The sequence below is a fragment of the Schistocerca nitens genome, chromosome 9, assembly GCF_023898315.1.
Source record: "Schistocerca nitens isolate TAMUIC-IGC-003100 chromosome 9, iqSchNite1.1, whole genome shotgun sequence".
In the NCBI taxonomy this organism is placed as follows: Eukaryota; Metazoa; Arthropoda; class Insecta; order Orthoptera; family Acrididae; genus Schistocerca; species Schistocerca nitens.
The window spans coordinates 202099321-202111677 of NC_064622.1; positions in this window are offsets into that span (position 1 = coordinate 202099321).

Consider the following 12357-nt stretch of genomic DNA (forward strand, 5'->3'; position numbering starts at 1 on the left):
AATATTTTAATTAACAAATTGCCATTTGAAATGCATCTTCCTGGTTATAATTATTGTGGTCCAGGTACAAAATTATAAGGAAGATTAGCTAAAGGTGATAAAGGTATAAACCCATTAGATGAAGCTTGTAAAAAACATGATACTGCTTATAGAGATAATAAAGATTTATAAAAAAGACATATAGCTGATAAAGAACTTCAGTTAACTGCAAAAGAAAGAATGTATGCAAATGATGCTTCTTTTGATGAAAAATCTGCAACAACGACAGTTAGAGGAATAATGTATGGAATACGAAAATTAGGTATTGGAATTAATGTTGATGAAAATGGTTGGGGTTCATAAATTTAAAAAATCTTTATTAAATTTAGCTATATAAATGATTACAATTTATTCTACTTTGCTCCCTATTGGCAAAACTAAACCAAACTCAATTATATTAAAGTTAAATAATGAACAATTAAATGCAATTGAGCCATTTTTAAGAGATGTTCAAAAAAGAAAGAAAGAAAAGAAAGTTGGTGGAAGTTTGTTTGTAACATTAGTTATTCCTGTGGTTAATAAAATTATTGAATATTACCAAAAAAGAAAGATCGTAATGGACTAACACAGCATCAAGGCGGATTCTTACCATTATTATTAGCTGAATTTCCATGTTTGGCCATAATTTGTTCTTTAGCTGGTGGATCTGCAACAATTGCAAGTGCTGATATAAAAAAAATAAAGTTGATAAAGAATTAGAAGAACAATAAAGTTTGGAATAGAAAGCTGGAACTACAATAAGGAATATAAAAAAATTCGAAAAAGTAATTAATAAATATCGTAATGCATTAAGTAATTTTGGTATAGGGGAACTTACTAAACAATTAAAAACTAAACACTTTCGTAGTGTATATATAATCGATGAATTACCAAAAAAGCCATTTAAAATTGAATGTGGTATAGTAAATTTAGATACATCTCATAATTCTGGTACACATTGGATTTGTTATTATAAAAATATAGATAAAAAATTTGTTTTTGATTCATTTGGCGCTAATATACCAAAACAATTAGTTAACTATTTAGGATAAAAGCGAATTATATGACAATACAGAAAGAACAAAAAATTTTGATGAAGTAATATGTGTTCATTTATGATTTCGTTTTAAAATTGTTATGTGAAAATTATAATTTTAATGATATTTTAGATTAAATAAACGGCAATTTTTTGAAGTAAGATATATCTAACTAATCAAAATAATCCAGTACATAATATGTCTACTTTCAAGCTAGAAGAAGTTGAAAATAGTATAAGAACAACTACAATCATCAATAGATCGATAAACAACTAAAGTAATCAAACAATTAGAAAAAAATTTAATTCTATTTTTAAAATAACTACAAGTTATATTGGTTTTAAAAACAGAAGACTTGATAATGTAAATGATCCAATTGATACAAATAATGTAGTTAACAAACGTTATTTCGTTAATGAAGCATTAAATTATGTTACAAACCATAATACACAAGTATTTTAATGCAATTAATAACTATGTTAATAAAGAAGAATACAAGAACATTCTTCTAGACATAAAGCAAAGAAATGGTGTTATTGATGGTATTATGGCACATAATAATAAAGAAATAAATGATATAAAAAGAACTTTTATTAATGCTTTAACTATAATTGATTCAGTAGATATTTATGTTAAATCATTAGAATCCAATATTAAAACAAGCTTGGACAAAAAAGTAGGTAATGATCTAGAAATACTGGAAAAATTAGATTAATTTAAATTTTAATAAATGGAAAATTACACTTCACATGACTGTCATATTTATTGTTTAAAGTGTAAAAAGTTTTCTGATACACATAATCCACATAGAGTAACAACTAAAATTGGTAGACAAAGAATTGAAGATCTTAGTACCGTTTCTAAATATAAAAAAGAGTAAGTCTGTTAAAAATGTTGTAGATGAACAAAGTTCTGAGACTGCTGAAGCAGTCGACGGGGAAGGTCTAAATAATAATATTCGTGAAGAAATAATTAATGTATTACATAAACCAATGAGAAAGAATTTTAAAAGAAGAAATGTTGTTGATTTTGGTGTAGATGTTTTATGGCAAGCTGATTTAGTTGAAGTGTATTCTGCTAATTAAAAAGGAATTTCTAAAATAAACAAAGGTTATAAATATTTATTAACGTTAATAAATGTTTTTTCTAAATATGAATTTGTTGTTCCTATTACAGATTTTGCTTTACAAGGAAATTATAGATGAATCGGTCTAGTTAAAGATCTAACTGATGAATATAATAATACAAAACATTCTACAAAAAAATGAAGCCAAGTGAAGTAAATGAAAAATATTTAAAAATAGGTAACATTTCATCTATTGAGCAAGCTAAATTTAAAAAACGTGATAAAGTTAGAATTAATGAACTTGAAGGGCTTTTTGAAAAAGATTATACAGCTAATTGGCTGACAGAGATATTTGAAATTGAAGGTGTTATTCATTCTAATCCAGTTACATATGAATTAAAAGATATAAAAGGAAATTTTTATGAACAAGAACTACAGAAACGAAATATCCAGATGTATACTTAGTTGAAAAAGTTTTAAGAACGAAATTTATGTTAAATGTTTATGTTTTGATAATTCGCAATTTCATAGTAAACTGAGACTCAAACTCAGGACCTCTGCCTTTTACAGGCATGTGCTCTACCAACTGAGCTACACAAGCACGACTCACGCCCATCCTCACAGCTTTACTTCTGCCAGTACCTCGTACCCTACCTTACAAACTGTACAGAAGCTCTCCTGCGAACCTTGCAGAACTAACATTCCTGAAAGGTCCCGAGTTCGACTCTCGGTCTGGCACAAAGTTTTAATCTGCCCGGAAGTTTCAGATCAGCGCACACTCCGCTGTAGCATTAAAATTTCATTCTAGAAACATCCCCCAGCCTTTGGCTAAGCCATGTCTCCGCAATATCCTTTCTTTCAGGAGTGCTAGTTCTGCAAGGTTCGTGGGAGAGCTTCTGAAAAGTTTGGAAGGTAGCAGACGAGGTTCTGGCAGAAGTAAAGCTGTGAGGATGGAGTGTGTCGTGCTTGGGTAGCTCAGTTGGTAGAGCACTTGCCCATGAAAGGCAAAGGTCCCGAGTTCGAGTCTCAGTCCGGCACACAGTTTTAATCAGCCAGGAAGTTTCATATCAGCGCACACTCCGCTGTAGAGTGAAAATTTCATTATACAAAAGATGGTTATAGAACTAAATGTAGACCATTTTTAAATAAATGTCATGTAGAAAATTATAATAAAAATCGAAAAATTTGCATATGTGGGAAAAGTGGTGGTAAAATATTATATTAAAGAACATTTAAGATGAAATCCAATTGAAGAACATACAAAAATGGAAAATGAAGTAAAATCTAACTCTACGATGAATAATGACTAAGAAATTAGTGAAAAAAAAATGTAAAGTTTGTCAAGAAAATAAAGATTATATTGTTTTATATAAATCCATTTTATAAAGATAAACATAATTATAAATGTAACAAATGTACTTTAGTATATATTTAGAATAAGAAAGCTTTACAGTTAAATAATATTCCATTATGATCAATTACCTAACCAACATTAAATAATTATCATTTTTTTAATTAAAATTATTTTTAGATCTCTAATACATTTTTTGTATTAAATAGAAGATATAACTAATTGATTCCTAAATTAAATAATAAACTACTTGTTTAAAACTAAGTGATTGTTAAAATAAATAATAAACAAATTATTTAAAAACCAATTCATTGTTAAACTATATATAAAAGTAATTGTTTAAAATCTATTTGACTGTTAAACTAAATAATTACCTAATTCTCTTTTTGAGAAATTGCTTATTAAATAATGATCCTTAACTACCTAATAATAATCATTTTACTAAGGAAATATTTATTACAGATGTAATAATTTTTTTTCAATAAATAGAAGTGCAATATGGAAAGATACACTGCTGTTCAATTAGAACAACTTGTTAATCAACAACAATAATTTACTGTTGTAAGACTTCGTGAATTTAGTGGAACAAATAATTTACGAGATTATTCAAATCCATGTAAAGCTGATTTAATTAAATTTTTTATTAGTAATCGTTCAAATATTATTAACAATCATCCGAATGAACACAGTTCTCTGACTGCGACAGCTGTCACTAAAGAAGTAAGTGATAATCATACAAATATTGTTAAAAACTATAAAGCTGAACATAGTGAAAATCTTTGGAAAAAGTTACTATCTTATAATATTTGTGATATTTTCTCACTAAACAAGATAAACCATTAAAAGGAATTTTCCATTTGCTACAAATATATTTGTAAAACCAGAAGTTAGAAAAATAATTAATGATTACTTAGTTGAAAAGTTATTTGGAAACAGATTACAAACTATAAATTTAGAAAATAATATGGATATACTTGATCCTAATCAATTCTTAAATGCATTAAAAACAAAAATTTTTTAAAATTGTTAAACACTATTTGAAAGTACATCATAGTGTAGAGATAAATTTTAATTTATATTGTGAATATAAATTTCAAACAGGTGTAATAAGTGAAAAAGTTCTAGAATTTGGACAACAAACACCAATCTATATTAATTTAACAGAAAAAGATTTTCATAAAAAATTCAAATATGGTAAAAGTAATATTTTAGAAAATATATCTAATTCTCAAGCACAGGGATCTGGTTGGTGATTAAATAGAATAATTGGCTTACAACTAGCAACTAACAAATATGTTCCACTAAGGGGATCATGTTATATTGATTTACCGAATAATATTGAAAACAAAAAGGCATGTGTTATTGTCACAAATAATTATCAAAAATGTTTTCTATGGTCTATAGAATTAGCTTTGTTTGCTGTAGATGATCAGTCTGATAGAATAACAAAATATAAAAATGTTGGTCTTGATCTTGATAAAAAACTTCAAAATATTGACTTTCCTTTGTTAGTTAATCATATTCCGAAATTAAAAAAATAATTAATGTATCTATTAATGTTTATTCATTTGATGATGAAGATGAAAATTATCAAGTGTATCCATTAAAGATAACAAAATCTAAAGAGGAAAAACATGTAAATCTGCTTTATTTCAAGAAAGATAATAATTCACATTATTGTTATATAAAAAAATTTCCAGAATTGTATCAACTCAAATGACTAAACCTACTGAAGTAAAATTTATTTGTGATTTATGTTTACTACATTTTAATACTAAGGAAAAATTAGAAAATCATACAACAAACTGTTTAACTAATAAACCATTAACAGTTGCCAGGTGAAGGAGAATCTGCAAATTTAAAAAATTATCTATTTACACAAAAAGTTCCATTTGTTATTTATGCTGATTTTGAAAGTTTACTATTAAAAATGGATAATTGTGCACCAATTCCAGAAACATCATATACAATGTAATATCAAAAACATGAACCAAGTGGATTTTGTTATTATATTAAATATATATTGAAAGGTATCTGTTGGATTGCTTTCATATTAATTTCTTAAATCTGTTGTCATTTAGGGCATAAATTCCTCTTCTAAATTTACTATGGTGTTTCTGACTATCTGGGAGTTGAATGAGCAGTGCAACATGTTACTTTTACACATAAACAAGAATGATCTGTCACACTACTACACTTTAAAACACAGTTTACATGTAATTCAAGTCACACAGTCTCATATGGAACCTACAGCTGCTTTCTTTTAGATAGTGTAAATGATAAGATACTGTCATCCCCCTTCCCTTCTGTGTGAGAGGATGAATGAGCAAATGTATTTCTAGTTGCATGCTTGATGGTAGCAGACAAGCCTGTCTGCTAGAGAACAGTAGGACCAATGTCGGAACAGGTAGCTACGCTTTCTAAAAGCAGAGAGGTTTCTATTCTTAGTATGGTCCTGTTCATCCCTTGTTATGTTGGTATAGGAAGCTGCCTCTTTGGTCACTTCCGTTTGTATCTGTTAATCATGCTCGGAAGGGGGCCAGGTCAGTCGGTCCGCAGCGAGTGTCTAAAGTGGTAGCATTTACGGCTAAGCGCGTGTCTGCTAAGTCCGTTGGACAATGGATTTCTTAAGTTCAGCTTATCTGAAAATTTAATCACTTTTATTTCAGGTTTAGCTCTAAAATATCTAATGTTATCTTAAATTGTAAGGCAATGTAATTCGATTGTGAAGTTCAGAATATCTTCAGGTAGTTGCTTTGTCACTACTTTGTGAGTAAAGTGGAACCATGTGTTGATCAGTAACTCTAAGATCGTCAGTCTTAAATGGGAATGTGCTTGAGATTATAACGTCTCATCTTGACAATATTTTTCAATATAGCAACTTTTCTTTATGTTCAACCCACGTGGGGTGTACTTTGTGAGACCAGTACCATGTGCTTATACAATTGTTTGACCCATCAGGTTAATAGTAAGACGATAGTAACCAGTTTGAGGTTTCTCTTTTGTAAATTACATTTCGATGTAATTTATTTTAATTATCAAAATTACTGTGGAGTTACACTCTTTGTGTAAACCAAGTTGACCGCATGACGCATGTGGTGCAAGCATCAACGTAGCCCTCAGCTATTCTTTTTGGGAAGATTTCACAGAGAGTTAGTATGAATTTAGTATACCAAGGTGTGGTAATTTCATGATGGATAGGATTGCACTACGAACATAACTTCTTTAGGGGAAAATTGGATCTGTTGGTTGTGGTTAATTTCCTGTTGGATGTGTTTCAACGTTCTTCGTGTGTTATTTTATGAATGCAGTGTTGTATGTAGTCTCCCAATCTTGGCTCCCTATTTGATGTGTTCCGTAAGATTACAAACTCACATTTTCACAATCGTAAATAAGGCACCGGTTTAGTTATGAATCAATGTTCAATAAATGTCCAAATATAAACTGATTTATTTCTTTTTATTTAAATTCTGTTTATATATATATATATATATATATATATATATATATATATATATATATATATATATATATCACTGGTTGTTGTAAGATGACTACTAAAAGATTATAATTAAAGTTAGTCTGGATGGGAATTTGGTAATCTAGACTGGATACCTGGTGCAACAGTTGTTCAATAATACAAGGTTAACTTCCCCAGATAACTCACTGCTTTTAACCCACTTTTATTGTCTTGAATATCAGCACCGCTTTCAGAACAAATTAAGCAACATTACAATACATGGAAATTATAAAGATCATTTTGTTTATAGAGGACCAAATTGCCATAAAAAATTTATGGAAGAATTTATTTTGAAATTGAAGAAATGAGACCACTTACACTTGATGAATATAAAAGTTTCATAAATCTACAATTTGTACACTATGTAAATGTCCTTATACAAAAAAGAATAAAAAAGTACATCATCATGATCATTTAACTGGAAAATATATTGCTCCTTTATGTAATAATTGTAATTTAAAACTAAAACAACCTACGTTTTTACCTATTTATTTAAATAATTTATCTGGTTATGATTCTCATCTACTCGTAAAAGAACTTGGTTATGATGATAAATAAATACAACTAATACCAAATAATGAAAATAAATATATTAGTTATGGTAAACATACAAAAAAATTTAAAATGAGATTTGTTGATACATTTAGATTTACGCCTTCTTCACTTGATAGGCTTTCATCAAATTTAAATAAAAATCAATTAAAATATATGAAAAAGTATGCTTCTCCTGAATTGTTAACTCAGTAGTTAGAAAAGGTGTTTATCCATATGATGACATGGATTCTTGGAAAAAATTTGAAGATACACAATTACCAACAAAAGATAAATTTTATATTGAATTAAATGATTGTGACATAAGTGATGAACATTATGAACATGCAAAATTAGTTTGGGAAAAATTCAATATGAAAAATGCGAATATCATGATTTATATCTTAAAACTGATGTATTATTGTTAAGTGATATTTTTGAAAATTTTAGGAAAATATGATTAAATACATATAATTTAGACCCATCATGGTATTTTACAGCGCCAGTTTTATCTTGGAATGCAATGTTAAAAATTACTAATCAACAACTTGAATTATTATATGACTATGATAAGCTTCTAATGGTTGAAAAAGGAATAAGAGGTGGAATTTCACAATGTTGTAAAAGGTATGTAAAAGGAAATAATAAATATTTCAAAGATTATAATAAAATGGAATATCATATTATATAATATATCTAGATGTAAATAATTTATATGGTTACGCTATGAACCATTATTTACCATATGGCCGATTTAAATGGGATGAACCAAATATTTTTAATTCTACAAAAATCAGTGAAATGTTAAACAATAGTCAAGATGGATATATATTTGAAGTAGAACTAGAATATCCAAAAGAATTACATCATTTAGATAAAGATTTACCACTAGCTCCTGAATCAAAACTTATTCCAGGTACAAATGAAAGGAAATTAATAACCACTTTAGATAAAAAACATAATTATGCAGTACATTATAGAAATCTTAAACAATATTTATCTTTATGAATGAAACTTACAAAAATACATAAAGTTTTAAAATTTAAACAATCTAATTGTTTAAAGAAGTATATAGATCTAAACACACAGTTAAGAAAAAAGCCACAAATGATTTTGAAAAAGATTTCTATAAATTAATGAATAATTCTGTATTTGGTAAAAGAATGGAAAATATAAGAAATAGACACTATGTGTCAGCTAAAGCAGACTTTGAGCTGTGCCAAGCCACAATTAAGACAGTGTACTGAATGTATGATTAAAAAAAGTATCGACAAATTTTATAAAGATAAATATCGAACAGGTGGATATAAATACGTATATCAAGAATGCTGTAAGAAACGTAATAAAATTAAAGTTACTTGTAAATTGTAAATAAATCTTCCTTCAAAAACCATTTACAAACAACAACTCATAATAATCTTATGACTGCTAAAGCGGAAAGTAAATAATTATATATACTTACTCTTTACTATAATTTTTAAAAAACACATTTTTCACAAAATTCGAAAATAGGACAATTTTTGGGGCTAAGAAAATGTTATAAAAACCCTTTTTTAAATAGTTAATTACCTAATTTATTTACATCACATTCACTTATGGGAAATGTATGCATGATTATTGATTGTTTATTAGAGTTATTATTATATTATTATATTATATTTTATTATTATTAGGTAAAAGGGATAGTAGGACGTTTTTGTAGGTTCTGGATCATTAGATCAATCTTATGGAAAACAAAAAACTGCGAGTGTTAACGAGTAATTTTTTATTTTTTATAAGACTGGTCTAGTTGTCCAGAACATACAAAAACATCCTACTCCCGATACAAATGGCCTTAGTAAAGTCCAAGGTGAGTGAAAAAAACAAGTGGCTTTTCTTGGCGATTTTGATTTTTGTGAAAGCCTTTGCTTTAATATAATAATCTATATAACTCCTTTAAATGTTAAGCCACTTACCATATGGTACAACAAGGTTAAAATACCATACTCATAGAAATCTGCCTCCTGAGCATAGCTCTAGGGAAATTAGATTTCTGTAATAGTTGGACAGGGCGCACTTGTTGACAGTTATGAGCGATGGGATGGCACGGAAATGGATGAGCATTCTTAAGCTGGCCGTATGAATCTGCATGATGAGGAACTAAGTGGGTGACCAGTGAGACAGATCAGACGCTGTATGATTTCGTCGTATTTTGATGAGTTTCCCAAAGCGTTATGAAGTTTTCTTCGTGCAATTTGTTCTTAGGCTCCAGATATCTACGAGAATGGTATTCAGAGCTATTTGTACGATACTTGAGTGCCTTAATATCTGTGGAAATTATGTAGGAAATTAGATTAAATTACAGGCTGTAGTGTATAAATAAAGTTGCTAACAAGGGAACCTCCCCATCGCACCCCCGTCAGATTTAGTTATAAGTTGGCGCAGTGGATAGGCATTGAAAAACTGAACACAGATCAATCGAGAAAACAGGAAGAAGTTTTGTGGAACTATAAAAAAAATAAGCAAAATATACAAACTGAGTAGTCCGTGTGAAAGGTAGGTCACATCAAGGATAGTGTGAATTCAGGAGCGCCGTGGTCCCGTGGTTAGCGTGAGCAGCTGCGAAACAAGCGATCCTTGGTTCAAATCTTCCCTCGGGTAAAAAGTTAACCTTTTTTATTTTCGCAAAGTTATGATCTGTCCGTTCGTTCATTGACGTCTCTGTTCACTGTAATAAGTTTAGGGTCTGTGTTTTGCGACCGCACCGCAAAACCATGCGACTTGTAGACGAAAGGACGTGCCTCTCCAATGGGAACCGAAAACATTTGATCGCAAGGTCATAGGTCAACCGATTCCTCCACAGGCAAACACGTCTGATATATTCTAAACGAGACTGGTGACGGCATGTACGTCATATGACAGAAATATTTTGTCGACCCACCTAACTTGTACACTTGACGAATGGGTAAAAAGATTCTTCTACTTTGCCCGATTTAGGTTTTCTTGTGGATGTGATAATCACTCCCAAAAAAGTGATGAAAACATAAGAGTGTGACATAAACTGCAGCAAATGAATGCAATAGTTTCACAGTCGCACAGATTTCCATGTGCTCTCTCAAAACATATATTTTTAACGTTCTCAAATTTTTCCGTGTGTAGACCGTCAAATCCTGCATATGTCCAAGCAAATCTGAACATGTCCTGGAATTTTGGAGAGCGAAGTTTATTATGTGTGAGTGCCTGAACTTTGATAATTGTCTGAAAATAAAAAATAAAACTTCTCACTCGAGGGAGGAGTTGAACCAAGGACCTCTCGTTCTACAGCTGCTCATGCTAACCACGAGACCACGGCGCTCCTGAGCCCATACTTTCCTTGATGTTGCCTATCTTGCGCATGGACTACTCAGTTTGTATATTTTGCTTATTTTTTTTTCATAGTTGCACACAACTTCTTCCTGTTTTCTCGATTGATATATGTTCAGTTTTTCAAGGCCTATCCACTGTGCCAACTTATAACTAAATCTGAGGGGGGTGCGATGGGGAGGTTCCCTTGAAATAAAAGTCTACTTCTTTCATTTTTATGTCGAAAGGCTCTTACTTAAAATAAACACGGCTCGTATTTCTCGATTACGCTAGACTGGTAACCTTATGAGCAAACCAAAACGTAATAAAAAGTAACGATTATGCGGAAACAAAACGAAATAAAAGAATGAATTATGTGCTTTCTGAAATTTTACAAGCACAACAAATAACTACGACTTCGCTAAGATTATTTACGTGCCATGACCATCGTGTGTGACACAAGAGCGTAACTCTTAAGCGACGGGCGTTTCGGATGCTTTCCTTAATTTGGTATCGCCGGTGCCACAATCGGAAGTAATCGGCCCTTTGCTCACCACTCAGATCTCTGCAGAAGAAACAATGAAATCGGCCCTTTTTTAAAAAAAATGAGATGTGGAACCTCTCCACGCCCACACTGGCATGATGGCCAACACATAAGGTCTACTGCCATCTCTGCATAAGGCTTACTTTTTTGGTAAGTAAGGTCTCGCACGATGTGGGTACTGTGATTTTTGCGTACGTCTGGTTAAGGTTAACCATTAATATCTGCTCATCTGGAGATAGATTTGGTAGAGAGTTGAATGAAGGCAGAGGGGAAAAAGTGGCAAGGTAAAAAAACCTATGCGACAGTTGGGTCGGGTCGTAAGAGCAGTAGAGGTTTTCTTGCTGCCTGCGACAGGTCATGCAAGGGACGGCTTTGTTAGTTGTCGGTATCATGCAGGTTGATACCTATGACTTTGTGCGGTGGTGTTACTCGGCGGCTGCAGCTGGGTGCCGGTCTTGATTTCTCAGTCAGCGTCAGCATACCTGTAACAGTTAATTTCATCATCATTTTGTGCCCGATAGGCCATATATCAGATTCACAGTGTAGGTTAATGTTGGCGGTTTGTTTGTGCGTCAGTGTGCGAGCTTGTCGGTTTCTCTGCTGTAGCCTGTAGGTCGGCTTTAATAGCAGCTGGCATATCCAGTCAACGTTGCTGATAAGCAGGCGCTTGCCGACGTTGTCGCTTGTGGGTGTGTGTTAGCTCGCCGTAGGTGGTTTAGCCCTAGCTAGCAGAGTCTTTGGCATTTATGCTTCCACCTATGGTTGTGATCATCATTTCCCAGAGTAAGGATGAAAGGATTGTTGGAGTGTCTCGAGTTCCTGTATAGTTGTGTGTCGTGTTTTTTGAATACTTCCTTGAGGGATTCAGGGCGGTATTCATTGTGAAGATCCACGGTACTTGTGTGGCGTGAAGCGTTGATAATTATGCATAGCACTTTGTTCTGTATGATCTGCAGCCGACGCAGGTGT